The sequence below is a fragment of the Oncorhynchus kisutch genome, linkage group LG8 (assembly GCF_002021735.2).
Source record: "Oncorhynchus kisutch isolate 150728-3 linkage group LG8, Okis_V2, whole genome shotgun sequence".
Classification (NCBI taxonomy): Eukaryota; Metazoa; Chordata; class Actinopteri; order Salmoniformes; family Salmonidae; genus Oncorhynchus; species Oncorhynchus kisutch.
In genome coordinates this window covers 58,003,409-58,019,687 of record NC_034181.2, presented here as the reverse complement: position 1 = coordinate 58,019,687, position 16,279 = coordinate 58,003,409, and the positions used below count along the sequence as shown (strand labels likewise).

The 16,279-nt window shown below is 41.1% G+C and overlaps 1 protein-coding gene across 1 annotated transcript in view; it reads right to left on the bottom strand.

Moving 5' to 3' along the window:
- LOC109895498 (cadherin-11-like) overlaps positions 1-13,717 on the bottom strand; it is a 75,223-nt gene extending 61,506 nt beyond the window's left edge. Inside the window, exon 1 of the mRNA XM_020489212.2 lies at positions 13,233-13,717. The gene's annotated coding sequence lies outside the window, so the exon portion shown is untranslated. The remainder of the gene's footprint in view (positions 1-13,232) is intronic.
- Between the last annotated feature and the right edge of the window lie 2,562 nt (positions 13,718-16,279).

The window sequence follows — 16,279 nt, the reverse complement described above, 5'->3', positions numbered from 1 at the left end:
AGACAGTATGGGAGGACTTTTCCAAATATAAGCCAGCATCTCATTCAAAACTACATACAAACGAATGCAAAAGAACCAGACACTGTGAAACACTGTTATTTCCACCTGCCATTCTCTGTTACTTTACTAAATTCAGCTAATTTCACAGGCTGCTGAAGCAACTGATACACATTCAAAGATGGAATATGCATCCATGATTAACATGGTCTCTTTTCATATCTACAGACACAACTTTCGAATAGCTACACATCAACAAAAATTTGAACAACAAGCAGGTTGTGATTCTCAGTTCGGTTTCATTCATTCTTTCATAATCCTCCAAGACTTATAATTAGACCATATAACGATGAGTGCACATCTCTGCAAAGTTTAATTGCCCTGAATCTCACACTGCCAATAGGCACAGCAAAGGATAAAAGGAAGAAAGCTAGAGTATGCATTAGCTGATTATGCAAATGTGTCACCATATGCCAGCAAATACTGAATGAACCCGGTGCTCTTAGCACTCTGATTGCAGACTACGGGTGATTTATAAATCAAAAAGATGTTATCTTAGCATTAGAGCACGGGGGAGGATGGGCTGTACAGTTAGTGACTGTGTGTTCCATCTTAGTGGTTCCTTTTAAACAGAAACACTTTCCCCTTTGAGCTCTTTCTGTTTAGGTGCTTTCTGTAGTTGACTGGGCTGGTGTAGGGGCAACCAACAATTAGGGTTATTGCAGATGTAGAGTGGGTGTAATGGAGCCTGTCATTGCTAATCAATTCCTCCTCCACCCCCCTTACAAGGCTAAAAATGAAAGTAAGTGTTGAGGTTGATTACAAGGTGCACCTCCGAGATCCTTAAGATGATTGTTTTCAACCAGGGGTCTGCATTTATACTTCGGTCTTAGGTCAATGCAACAGTACTTTCTGTATAGTTTTAGCTGTCAGCCTCTCCATAGTAAACCAACACCGTAATGACATACTGCATAGCTGGCTGAATGAATGGAATGCTCTGTGCAATAGTATCTTATTAAAAATGTCAAAAGCACCATTGTTCAGCTAGCTCCTTTATTTGGCCCTTCCCTCGCTCCCCTCAGCGCCCTTGCTTATTTAACCTACAGTACAATGGCATTAGATGTCAAGTGCAAAGTCCTAGCACAATTATGCACGACACGTCTGCTAATGAATTGGAGCAACAGTGCAGAAATGCACCATGCAGTGACTGTCAGTTGTCAGTGAAAAACAAACCGGCTATACCCAACAAACAGCATATACACTTTTATAATTTTTGAAATGGAATGCTAGTCACCTCTGCTCTCAGGAAAGTAGGGCTAAGAAGGTATCCTAAGGCCTGGGAGAGAACTCAGCCATATTACCATACAGTATATTGAAGCTAAATCTCTTATGGACTGTGTTTAATTTTAAAAGGTCAGCTTGTCCATGGCTCTTCTCAAAGCAGTGTCTTTCGATTATGCCATGAGAAAATCGATTTAGGAATCAAGTTTGAACTGAAAATACAGGACGTATTGCGTACATTCGTACCTTACATTTTTTATTCATGGACTAGTGGTGGGATGCAAGCATAATATATCAGAGAATATTGTCAATGCCTATTGTCTTTTTCTTGGAAGACAAAAAATAGTGGTAGTGACTTCAGCTGTGGTACAGATATGTACATACAGTGCATTCGGAAAGTATTCAGACTCCTTCCCCTTTTCCACATTTTGTTACGTTACAGCCTATTCTAAAATGTATTAAATAAAAAAAATCCTCATCAATCTGCACACAATACCCCATAATGAAAAAGGCTTTTAGATTTTATTGCACATGAAAAAAACTAAAACAGAAATTCCTTATATACAGAAGTATTCAACCCCTTTGCTATGAGACTCAAAATTGAGCTCAGGGGCATCCTGTTTCCATTGATAATCCTTGAGATGTTTCTACAACTTGATTGTAAATTCAATTGATTGGACATGATTTGGAAAGGCACACACCTGTCTATATAGGGTCCCACAGTTGACAGTGCATGTAAGAGCAAAAACCAAGCCATGAGGTCGAAGGAATTGTCCATCGAGCTCCGAGACTAAGATTGTGTCGAGGCACAGATCTGGGGAAGGGTACCAAAACATTTCTGCAGTATTGAAGGTCCCAGAGAACACAGTGGCCTCCATCATTCTTAAATGTAAGAAGTTTGGAACCACCAAGCTGGCCACCCTCCCAAACTGAGTAATTGGGGGATGGACACTGATAGAGCTCCAGAGTTTCAGAGATGGGAGAACCTTCCAGAGATGGGAGAACCTTCCAGAAATACAACCATCTCTGCAGCACTACACCAATCAGGCCTATAAGGTAGAGTGGCCAGATGGAAGCCACTCCTCAGTAAACACACATGACAGTGGAGTTGCAAAGTTAAGCCCGGGAATTTGGGTAATTTTACTTACAATCATCAGAAAAGTTAGTTTATAACAGTGAACCTTTTCTTGTGGGATACACATAAGGCAATTCTGGTCTTGCGGCATTTTTTGGTTCAACTATCCCCAATTCAATGGAATTGCAACCCTCTGCATACACAGCGCATTCTTCCATCACATGTGCAGTGCACTCTTCCAGCTGATTCTCAAGATCTTGCACACTAATGAGATGCTATTGAGCCCACACTACTACACTGTCTGAGCCAAGGACTGCATGCTTTCTGGTAAGTTTCGATTACAATACTGGGTGGGGTGAATATATTTTATAGGACATACATGATTTTTTGTTAACTAGTAAATAGCAGTCCTACAGCAAAGTGCATTTAAATCATTTCTAACTTGATAACAATTTCTGCAAATTAGTTTTTGCTTCCATGTGGGTTTTAGCTTGCGTGAGCCTGCTAACTGAGGAGTGTTAATTCACCTGTTTCCATTCATGTTTCATTTTAGAACATTTATCTTACAAATGTGTTGTTTAATCTAACTGCTTAACTATTTATCTGTACATGGATTTATTTATTTTTTTACCAAAAAAATTATAATCTTTACTGGAAAATGCCACAGGCACTATATGATCTGTGGAGACATTTCACTACACCTAATGTAGAAGGAAAAGCTGTGTACATTTGCAAATACTGTGCCAAATCATATGTGAAGAATGCAAAAAAAGATGCAGAATCATCTGGCCAAGTGCATAAAGTTCCTCAGTGCTCACAAGAAGCAACATCTGACCAAAAGTCCCTCTACTTCTATTAGAGGTGAAAATCATGAATCAGACACCTAATCAATAGCAACAGCTCATGTTCCTCCTGGAATCAAGTTTTTTTTTGACTCAATGGAGGAATGTATTCTGAGAAATGCTGATGTATGTCTTGCTTGAGCTGTGCATGCAACTGGTTTACCTCAGGCAATGTGTATTGGAAGAGATTTCTGAATGTTCTTCACCCAACATACACCCCTCCAACCAGACATGCTTTATCTACTAATTTTCTGGATGCATAGTTCAACAGAGTTCAAGTAAAGGTCAAGCAAATCATAGAGAAAGCAGACTGTATTGCAATCATCTCTGATGGGTGGTCAAATGTTTGTGGGCAAGGAACACTTAACTACATCTCCACCCCTCAACCAATATTCTACAAGAGCACAGACACAATGGGCAACAGACACACCGGTCTCTACATTGCAGATGATCTGAAGGCAGTCATCAATGACCTTGGACCACTGAAGGTATTTGCACTGGTGACAGACAATGCTGTGAACATGAAGGCTGCTTGGTCTAAAGTGGAGGAGTCCTACACTCCTCAAATCACACCCATTGGCTGTGCTGCTCGTGCATTGAATCTGCTCCTCAATGACATCATGGCACTGAAAACAATGGATACACTCTACAAGAGAGCCAAGGAAATGGTTACGCATGTGAAGGGTCATCAAGTTATAGCAGCAATCTACCTCACCAAGCAAAGTAAGAAGAATAAGAGCACCACACCCATTGGGGTGTGGAGGGGGAGTAGTCTCTCCAAGAAATGGCCATATCACAGTCTGCCAATATGGACAGCCCTATCAAGAGGATCCTCCTGGATGATTTATTTTGGGAGAGAGTGGTAAGCAGCCTGAAACTACTGAAACCTATAGCAGTAGCCATTGCACGGATTGAGGGAGACAATGCCATCCTGTCTGATGTTCAGACTCTGCTTGCAGATGTAAGAGAAGAGATCTGTACTGCCTTGCCCACTTCACTGTTGCGCCAAGCAGAGGAAACAGCAGTTCTGAAATACATCAACAAGTGTGAAGACTTCTGCCTGAAGCCCATACACACCTCAGTGTGCATGTTGGACCCCAAGTATGCTGGCAAGAGCATCCTGTCTGGTGCAGAGATCAACAAGGCCTATGTTGTCATCACTACCATGTCTCGCCACCTTGGCCTGGATAAGCGCAAGGTTCTTGGCAGTCTGGCGAAGTATACTTCCAAGCAAGGGCTTTGAGATGGAGATGGGATATGGCAGTCATGCCAACATATCTCATCAGCCACCTGGTGGAAGGGACTTTGTGGATCTGAGGCTCTTTCCCCTGTTGCCTCCATCATCCTCCAAATCCCACCAACATCAGCCGCCTCAGAGTGCAACTGGTCCTTGTTTGGGAACACACAGCACACCAAAGCACGCAACAGGCTGACCAATACAAGGGTTGAAAAATTGGTGGCCATCCATGGCAAATTTGAGGCTAATTGAGCCTGACAGTGAGCCATCCTCAACAAAGTTGGAAAGTGACAGTGATGAGGCCTCAGAGTCTGATGTTCAAGAGGTGGACATTGAGGAGGTCCAGGGAGAAGACATGGAAGCCTGAGAGGAAGCTTTAGTTTCTACACTATCATTTTACAGATGTATATTGAAAACGTTTTTGGGAGATGAGAAGGATCATTGGGGATCATTCAATATTCCCTTTCTTTTGTTGTTCAGTGAAATCATCCCATGTGAAGAGTCAACTAATTTCATTACAGTTCAACTAAAAATACATATATGTTTTTCTATTGGAAGTATTTAATAATTTGCAATTATGTCTACTTTTGATAAGGTAAAAGGTTTAGGTTTCTGTCTCCATATGATATGGTAAATATATCCAATGCAAAAAACGTCTACATTTAAATGCTATTAATATTAATTTGCATATATTTCCGTTAATTCCCATATATTCCCATATATTCCTGTTAATTCCCACAGAAAGTTTCCACCTCTGAATATTCCCCAAATTGTGCAAACCTACATGACAGCCCGCTTGGAGTTTGCTAAATGGCACTTAAAGGACTTTTAGAGAAACAAGGATTTCTGGTCTGATGAAACCAAGATTGAACTCATTGGCCTGAATGCCAAACACACAGCCAAGACAATGCAAAAGTGGCTTTGTGACAAGTCTCTGAAAGTCCTTGAGCAGCCCAGCCAGAGCACAGACTTGAACCCAATCGAACATCTCTGGATAGACCTGAACATCAATCAAATCAAAATGTGTTTGTCACATGCGCCGAATACAACATGTGTGGAACGTACAGTGAAATGCTTACTTACAAGCTCTTAACCAACAATGCAATTTTAAGAGAAATACCAGAAAAAAATGAAGAAATAAAAGTAACAAATAATGAAAGAGCATTATTAAAATAACAATAGTGAGGGTATATTTACAGGGGGTACCAGTACAGGGGAACCGGTTAGACGAGGTAATTGAGGTAATATGTACATGTAGGTCGAGTTATTAAGGTGACTATGCATAGATAATAACAGAGTTATTAGTAAAGGGGGGGGGGGCAATGCAAATAGTCTGGGGTAGCCATTTGATTAGATGTTCAGGAGTCTTATGGCTTGGGGGTAGAAGCTGTTTATAAACCTCTTGGACCTAGACTTGGCGCTCCGGTACCACTTGCCATGTGGTAGCAGAGAGAACAGTCTATGACTAGGGTGGCTGGAGTCTTTGACAATTTTTAGGACCTTCCTCTGACAACGCCTGGTATAGAGGTCATGGAAGCTTGGCCCCGGTGATGTACTAGGCCATACTCACTATCCTCTGTAGCGCCTTGCGGTCGGAGGCCAAGCAGTTTCCATATCAGGCAATTATCAAACATGTCAGGATGCTCTCGATGGTGCAGCTGTAGAACCTTTTGAGGATCTGAGGACCCATGCCAAATATTTTCAGTCTCATGCCCTCTTCACGACTGTCTTGGTGTGCTTGGACCATGTTAGTTTGATGGTGATGTGAACACCAAGGAACTTGAAGCTCTCAACCTGCTCTACTATAGCCCCGTCGATGAGAATGGAGGTGTGCTCGTTCCTTATTTTTCTGGAGTCCAAAATCATCTCCTTTATCTTGATCACATTGAGGGAGAGGTTGTGGTACTTGCACCACATGGTCAGGTCTCTGACCTCCTCCCTATAGGCTGTCTCATCGTGGTCGGTGATCAGGCCTACCACTGTTGTGTCATCTGCAAACTTAATGATGGTGTTGAAGTCGTGCCTGGCCGTGCAGTCATGCGTGAACAGGGAGGACAGGAGGGGACTGAGCACACACCCCTTAAGGGACCCCATGTTGAGGATCAGCATGGCGGATGTGTTGTTACCTACTCTTACCACCTGGGGGCGGCCCGTCAGGAAGTCCAACATCCAGTTGCAGAGGGAGGTGTTTAGTCCCAGGGTCTAACTATGGTGTGGAACGCTGAGCTGTAGTCAATGAATAGTATTCTCACATATGTAGGTGTTCCTTTTGTCCAGGAGTGGAGTGCAATAGAGATTGCATCATCTGTGGATCTGTTGGGGCGGTATGAAAATTGGAGTGGGTCTAGGTTTTCTGGGATAATGTGAGCCATGACCAGCTTTTCAAAGCACTTCATGGCTACAGACGTGAGTGCTACGGGTCGGTAGTCATTTAGGCAGGTTACCTTAGTGTTCTTGGGCACAGGGACCATGGTGGTATGCTTGAAACATGTTGGTATTACAGACTGAGACCGGGAGAAGTTGAAAATGTCAGTGAGGACACTTGCCAGTTGGTCAGCGCACACTCACAGTACACGTCCTGGTAATCCATCTGGCCCTGCAGCCTTGTGAATGTTGACCTGTGTATAGGTCTTACTCACATCGGCTGCGGAGAGCGTGAACACGCAGTCGTCCGGAACAGCTGATGCTGTCATGCATGTTTCAGTGTTACTTGCCTCGAAGTGAGCATAGAAGTAATTATGCTCATCTGGTAGGCTCGTGTCACTGGGCAGCTCTCGGCTGTACTACCCTTTGTAGTCTGTAATAGTTTGAAAGCCCTGCCACATCCGACGTGCAACCGAGCCGGTGTAGTACGATTCGATCTTAGTCCTGTATTGATGCTTTGCCTGTTTGATGGTTCGTCGGAGGGCATAGTGGGATTTCTTATAAGCTTTCGGGTTAGAGTCCCGCTCCTTGAAAGCGGCAGCTCTACCCTTTAGCTCAGTGTGGATGTTGCCTGCTGTGCAGCGACGCTACCCATCAAACCTGACAGAGCTTGAAAGGATCTGCATAGAAGAATGGGAGAAAGTCCCCAAATACAGGTGTGCCAACCTTGTAGCGTCATACCTAAGACTCGAGGCTGTAATCACTGCCAAAGGTGTTTCAACAAAGTGCTGAGTTAAGGGTCTGAATACTTATATAAATGTGATATTTCATTTTTTTATTATTTTATTATAATTCAAACATTTCTTAAAACCTGTTTTTGCTTCGTCCTTATGGGGGTATTGTGTGTAGATTCATGAGGGAAACAACAATTGAATCCATTTTAGAATAAGGCTGTAACGTAACAAATCTTGGAAAAAGTCAAGGGGTCTGAATACTTTCCGAATGCACTGTATATCCCATGACAGTTTCTCCATGAGCAGGCGCATTCTTACACAACAAAGAGCCTGCCCTGAATCCACATTGTGTCCTTACATGAAAGAGGGAAGATAGATGAAGCGTCAAAGAATGTTGAAAGAATGCAGATATATTGTGCAGCACAAGCTGATTGCAGAGTTATACATTAGTAGCCTTAGCCTGCCAAGGATGTTAAAGATAGATACTGTCTCCACCATTGTCTATTAAGAAGAATGCACTAACCGTCGCTCTGGATAAAAGAGTCTTCTAAATGACTAGAATGTAAATGTAATAGGAAAGTCTGTCATTAGGTTTTCGAAGGTCAGGGTGAAATTCAGCCAAACCCTCTCTTGACAAAAAGCCTTCCAGTTGACAAAAGATACTCAGAGCAAATGTACAGTACAAAACTTGCCATTCTCAAACGATTATGGAATTGTATCATTTTTGTGTGACTTTTACCCCCTTTTCCCAAGTGCATGTGATCCAAAAATGTATAGACACAGAAGTTATGAGGGGAAATTTGTTAGAACATCATATGACAAGCATCAAGCTTAAAGAAAAGCAATATGATAATACGCCATTTGATCCAAGTGTGAATGGTACATCAGAGAAAGACTGTGCGTGCTGCTGCCAGACATCCAATCCAGTTCAGCCAACATGTCCCCTCCAGGAAACAGCAAGGTTAATAAAGGCATTAGAATGTTCCTGAGAGGCCTGTTTTAATGAGTGGATAATTCAGACTGCAACACTGGTACTGTAAATGAGGCCCTACCTAAATCAACCCCATAATCAGTTAAGCTTACATGCAGCATTTGGCATGTTGGCCTTCAGTAATGTTAAAGCTTGTGCTTTTGACACGCATATGGACACAGTTTGAGCATGTGTCCACATATCCACACTCACATAGATGCTGATGCTCATATCATACACACAGCTTGTGCACAGCTTCAGAGTTGATCACCAGCAATAAGGCGTGACATATTCCCGTGCACTTTCAAAGCTACCCTTCTATACACAAGCTCCAGAGAGTATTATAAACTGGGTGGTTTGAGCCCTGAATTCTGATTGGCTGGTATGACAAAAAGTTTAGTTGTACTGCTCTAATTACGTTAGAGCAGTAAATTATCTAATTACGGACTTAATAAAGGTATCAGTAGTCACTTTAAATGATGTCACTTTAATAATGTTTACATAGAGGTATCACTTGTTTATGTGATAATGTGTACATATCCTACATTACTCATCTCATATGTATATACTGTATTCTATACCATCTACTGCATCTTGACTATGCCGCACGCCATCGCTCATCCATATATTTATATGTACATATTATTATTCATCCCTTTACGTGTGTGTACTTGTGTATGTAAGGTAGTTGTTGTGAATTTGTTCGATTACTTGTTAGATGTTTACTGCGTAGTCGGAACTAGAAGCACAAGTATTTCGCAACACTCGCATAAACATCTGCTAACCATATGTATGTGACCAATAAAATGTGATTTGATTTGGTAACCAGTTTATAATAGCAATAAGGCTCCTCGGGGCTTGTGATATATGGCCAATATACCACGGCTAAGGGCAGTGTCCAGGCACTCCGCGTTGTGTCGTGGGTAAGAACAGTGCTTAGCCGTGATATATTGGCCATATACCACACCTCCTCGGGCCTTATTGCTTAATTAGGACTCCTCCGGCGGTATGTTAATCAGACGCATTGCATTACAATACAATGTTAGAAAGCAAAACATATTTCTACACAAGTTACTGTCATGAAAAGGCACCCCAAGGAGAAGGTGGCCTCCATGTTGACACCCTTGAAATAGACATTGACTCACACATAGCCTTGCACTTAAGGGTGAAGATAGAAACGAAATACTTGATATGGCCTTACGAAGAGTCCTTTCAGGTTACAATGTTATACACTAAAGGTGGCATGGATGGAACATGGTGTTCTGGTCTTGCAGTAAGTATCTTTACACACTCAGGGTCAAGTCTACAAGGCCAAGTGCTCCTGTTTTTCTTGTACAAAGGTGTAATTTATGTAATTTACTTGGACATTCCTACATGTGTTATGATTGTCTTATTCAGCAACACAACAAGTATGTACATAAGTAGAAATAAGTCATGTTAATATCGCTTGAACATGAAATCATTATCAATGATGCTCCTGAGGGTAAGTGACAGTGTTCTGTGCGCCCACATAGCGATTTACCCAGCAATATGCGAAGTGCAACAACAAGGACAGCTTTGAATAAACTAAGCCACGGTCCTACTTTCATCAGTGTCAAGCAATATTAGTACTGCATAATTCTGTAACTGTTTATTAAATCTCGAATATGTCCACCCACTATCGATGCTGTAATTAGTTTATGGAAATAGATATAAACACTATTCAAGATTATTCTTTGTCCAGAATGCTTCGTTAAATGAGACCTGGTGGTTATTCTATTACTTGACTATTACTATCTTAATTCATCCTCAAAGTCACCGTAAATGTCCATCTAAAAAAAAGGCCAAGGATAATGTTCAACCAGCAATGCTGTAATACCTTGCTTTCATGTCCCATTGCCTGTGCGATAGATGGCGTGAGCATATCATGACTGCCTAAAAGCCACGTCGCCTGACCTTAATGTCTGTCACATGACCTGAACGACATGTAAACGACATAAACGCACAGGGAATGAAAAGAAGCCCAAGCAGTAGACACCGAATATCTTCTGTCTTGGATTGTGAAATGGTGGGGTACCCTAATCTAGGTCCCACAACATGAGGAATGTGATTCAATCCAATCTGTCCCCCTACTAGCTTCTGATGGAGGGACACAGACGTATCAGTATACTATTGGACAGTAACAGGGAAGGGTAAGAAAACGGGTCACATATTCAGATAACTTGACATCTTAATTAGGCTGCCATGCACCCCCAGGAGGTCCAAGGTCTAGGTGACATCCACTAATAATTATCCAGGTACTGTGTGTTTAAAAATGGTCATATTGTCAAGTCAAGTCATTTGTAGACTACCTTATGATTAGAATCCATACTAAAAGACACAAGGCCAAACAAGACTTTGTGCTTTACTGCCAAAATGTATGACAATATTCAAATATTTCTTTCAGCTCAAGGTCGGCAAACTGAGAGCTGTTTATTTCCATTTAGCTGATGGCTGTGCATGGAGTCTACATTTTAAAAAGGGCAAACGTTTGAGTCTTTCCTTTTTTTTCCGAAGTAGAAAAATAACTCATTGAAAAGCTCCAGTTGGCAGTCAAAATAACAAATGCCTTTATTCGTTGAAAATGATGGAGTTTCTTCCTCTATCGACCCACAGTAATGTGGAATAGGAATAGCACAGCGTGGAGCAGAGCAGGAAACCGGTGCCCCATTTTTCTCCCCTCCCCAGAACTCCAAGGTGGTAACGTGACACCGAAGGTAACAGAAGCCACTGAAAGATGTTAATCCTGACAAAGTGCCACAGCATTAGCCAGAGCCTCTGTTAGATTGAATTCTCCGTCCCCTGGGACCATGGGCAACACCAGTGGTGGCGCTCCATCTTTTTGAGTGGCCCTCAGAGACTAGTGCCGAGGTACTGTAAGCAAACCGGGCCAGCTGTCCAAAGAACAACAGCACCCTCTATTGATTCCTTGAAAACATTTATTTTCTTCCTCTGGAGGTTTCAAGACTGTTGCCTGTACCTGTAGTTATCGAGGTCCATTCGGTTTTGTCATTCAACTATTTAAGTCTGGTCACTAAACTAAACCGATCATTCAGAGAATTGGACAGTTAACAGGTTGGCTAACTATGATTCAGATTATTTTTTTATTTTTTTAACTGATTTTAAAATGTTTTAGTGAATTTGAAATAGGCTATAGAATAAGCGATGAAGCAATCCATGCGATTCTTTGATCTATGTATATGTCAACTATTTTCAGCAGTCAAGTCACACACCAATGCCTCAGAGTTGTGATTGGAGCTAAGCCTCCTCTGATGTGACTCATTCACTTCTGGTTGAGCTGCTAAAAAGATTTCACCATCAAGCATTATTACACTTTCTTTTTTAAATTAATTCATTATTGTTTTAACAAATTAAGCATTGGGAATTTATTTGAGGGTTAAAACCACCATTAAGTACAATTAATTCAATTATAAACCCTATGATGTGCATTCTTTCTTTTCAATGACTTGTTAGGGCATAACACAGATCAATAATATCAGTAAAAGCATGTTCAATAAGGAGAACGTTAAATTAGTATGGTTCCTACAGGAGCACATGAAGGGAAGCAGAGCAGACATTTCGCTGAGCAACAGTGCGGTGGGGATATAGAGGGGTAGCGGGTGGAGGGGAGATTATTTTCATCTTGAAAGCAGCAATCTTGAGCTGTGGACATGAATACTGAGGGTTCTGTGAATACATACAGTCGATGCAATGGACCAACTACAAACGCTGATTTCTTTAGGCTACCTTCTCCCTATGAATAAAACATATTGAAAACATTTTACAATGCCTGTGAATTCTGAAATTCACATTTCACATGAATTGCTGAGTAGTTTAGCAGAAAATGTGCACTAGGCTATATCGCCTTGGTTAGAGACGCAACAAGGGGAAAATTGTTTTTGCTCCATTCAGTTTGTATTCAGCTGTAAATGATACACCAACCTGTTATCACTAAAACTGTTACTCAGAAGTAGGCTAAACTAAAGATTCAAACGACTGCTATCAAAGGGCAATAAATACAAAAATACACAATTTAAGAAATTAAACTGACTCTAAAATATAATATAATAAATTACGAAAAACAAAAACCGTATTATGAATGGAGGCAGGAGAGAAAGTGTAATATCGTCCCGCATTAAAATAAATAGAAAATAAATTATATTTGGCCATCCATCCAATTCAGGTCAATTAGCTATTTAACTACAAACTCTTGATAGGAATTGTATGCCCGTATACCCTACACTTCCAGAGAAAGTTACCGTGTACACTATTCGTCACAAAACTTGAAAATGGATTGGTGGGGCGCAAATATGAAGTACAGCCTACCCGTGTCAAACTAGCCGTGAATAGTCCATGTGTCATTGGACCGACAGGTTACCGATTAGAAACGGAGGATGTATGAAAAAGTGAACGACATGAGATAATTCGATATAGGCTTTGTTTACAGTCCGGGTGAGAATCAAAATTATTCGCCTATATCCCTAATTTACTGCATTTAAAGTGCTGGACATACAATGGACACAGTCCACTTAGATTACGTATTAAATGTATAAAAAATGTCGCATCTGAGGGGTAGGTTTTATAATTTGGAAAAGCAATTCCGGTCCAATCGCAGGACTATCACAATTTCCAGTTGAAATCACTCCAGAAATTGCACAACACAACTGTACTAAAATACATGGATAGATCGAAAACTATGGGCTAAATCCCTTACCTTGCTTGGAGTGAAACCAGACTCAATGTTGCCAGTCCACTGCTTGTCCCATTAGCAGCTCCAGACTATGGCCACTTCTTTATGGCTATGAACATCCAACTCGACCCGTCCTTGCGTTATCACTCCTGGTCCAAGCGCCTCTCCTCCAGTGAGTTCCACTGGATAAGAGAAATACCGTGGACCGTTTGTGAAGACAGTGGAACTAGACGCCTAGGGCGAGTATGGTATCAAGAGAAAAGGAATAAACCCGTAGCATCCCCAACGAACAATCCGGTGCAACCGTTTAGGAACGCACGTCCTCTCCAGCTTTCTAGTGAAACGAAATGAAGCTTGCAGATCTTAGTAGCAATGCAAGCAGGATGTCTTGCCGAGGGCGCCTAAGTAGAATCACCCCCCTTTTCCACTTCCTTGCGATACCAGATGGAAGCAGTTTCGCATCTGTCGCACGTTTCCAGACCCAAACAGTGCAAAAGAACAGTACGAATGGTTACACAAGGTTTAGAAATCTTCGTCCAATCAAAAGAGGCGGATGGAAGTAAAGCCCTCCCTGGGAACCGAGGACACTCAAGGGAGATGGAGACAAAACTCATCTTCAAAATAAATGTACATCAAATGAAAATAAAAACTTTCAGGGTGAATAAAGTGAAATAGTTACAATGTGAGTTTTGCTTCCAATTACAGGTTAACTTCCCTTCATTATTACCCCTACTAACCTTAACAGCCCACTGTACTACGGCCTATGCTGCAATGGTTGAGCCATTGTTTAATCAGGCTGTTTAATCAGGCTGTAGGGAAATACAACCAAATGAAAGGAAAACCTACAGCTGTAGCTTATGGTAGCACGTAACATTATGTTGCTATTAGTTAATAAAACTGTAAGCAAGTACTTATTTTCTACCATAATTTGCAAATAAATTCATTAAAAATCCTACAATGTGATTTTCTGGGTTTCTTTTCTCATTTTGTCTGTCATAGTTGAAGTGTACCTATGATGACAATTACTGGCCTCTCTCATCTTTTTAAGTGGGAGAACATGCACAATTGGTGGCTGACTAAATACTTTTTTTGCCCCACTGTAAAGGTAATATAAACATTTAAAAAAATACAATTTTGAAATAGTGACACGAAAGACATCACAGTAGACCTATTACACTCATAACCATGGCATGACATTCCTAGCTGAATCAGTATAGAACAAATTGTGCATACCTCAAAGCAGAAATAATGAAGAGCTCATACATTTATATTCTCAGAATAACAAACAGGGAGATATTAAACCCCTGCTGGAAACATTGTAACAACTGGTAGATACGTTGGTAAAGTGAGTAATACAATACTTTTAATTACCGCAAAATGTATAATAATGAATAATCTGAAAGTTGGCTAAGGTCTAGGCTACCACCGAAACAAGTTGAATGAAGCTGTGCATATCTCCAACCACAATAGGCCTAGGACTGAAAGTGGTTAGAATGACTGTCATAGTGTTGCTGTTTCAAATATCTACTGGCATAGCTGTGGGAAGTAGAGGTGCTGCGGGTTGTGCAGCACCCCCTGAAAAAAAATAAATACATATTAATACTAAGGGACTTTCAATGTGGCACCATCATAGGATGCCACCTTTCCAACAAGTCAGTTCGTCAAATGTATGCCATGTTCGAGCTGCCCTGGTCAACTGTAAGTACTGTTATTGTGAAGTGGAAACGTCTAGGAGCAACAATGGCTCGCCACAAAGTGATGTGCCACACAAGCTCACAGAATGGGACCGCCAAGTGCTGAAGATCATCTGTCCTCAGTTGCAACACTCAACGTATTTGGGTTTCCATGGCTGAGCAGCCACACACAAGCCTAAGATCACATTTACAAATCCGTTGCATTGCCAAGTGTCGGCTGGAATGGTGTAAAGCTCGCAGTCATTGGACTCTGGGGCAGTGGAAACTTGTTCTCTGGAGTGATGAATCACGCTTCACCATCTGGCAGTCTGACAGAGGAATCTGGGTTTGGCGGATGCCGGAAGAACGTTACCTGCCAGAATGCATAGTGCCAACTGTAAAGTTTGTTAGAGGATGAATAATGATCTGGGGCAGTTTTTCAGAGTTTGGCCACTTAGTTCAACTGAAGGGAAATCTTAATGCTATAGCATTCAATGCCATTCTAGGATGATTCTGTCGTTCCAACTTTGAGGCAATAGTTTGGGGAAGGCCCTATTCTGTTTCAGCTTGATAATGGTTTGTCGAGATCGTTGTGAAAGAACTTGACTGGCTTGCACAGAGCAAGTGTCCACATTCTAATATATATATATATATATATATATATATATATATATATATATATATATATATATATATATATATAGTATGTACTATTAGTACTAATATATATATTAGTATGTGGACACTTGCTTGACGGACATCTCATTCCAAAATCATGGGCATTAATATGGAGTTGGTCCACACAGTGCAGCAACGCTCCCCATCCAACCTGACAGAGCTTGAGAGGATCCGCAGAGAAGAATAGGATAAACTCCTCAAGTACAGGTGTGGCAAGCTTGTAGCGTCATACCCAAGAAGACTCGAGGCTGTAATCGCTACATAAAGGTGCTTCAATAAAGTACTGAGTAAAGGGTCTGAATACTTATGTAAATGTGATATTTCTAAAAAACAGTTTTTACTTTGTCATTATGTATTGTGTGTAGATTGATGAGGAAACAAAACAATTTAATCAATTTTAGAATAAGGATGTAACGTAACAAAATGTGGAAAAAGTCAAGGAGTCTGCATACTTTCTGAATGCACCGTACATATATGATATGTTTCTTCATTTGTAGCATTATGTTGTGATTTCCATCTATCCACGTTAAGATTAGCACAGCAGGGCCTTCGGCAAACGTGTGGGGAGCTTGCATTTGTCTCAACACCTTTGATTCGGTGTAATAAAAATATTGACACAATAGCGTTGAGAAGAAGCTCAAAGTATAGTTCTTTAGACTGACTTTTGTCATGACTTAACAACTCGAAAAACGAGGCGGTAACGTCATGCATTTATAGGTT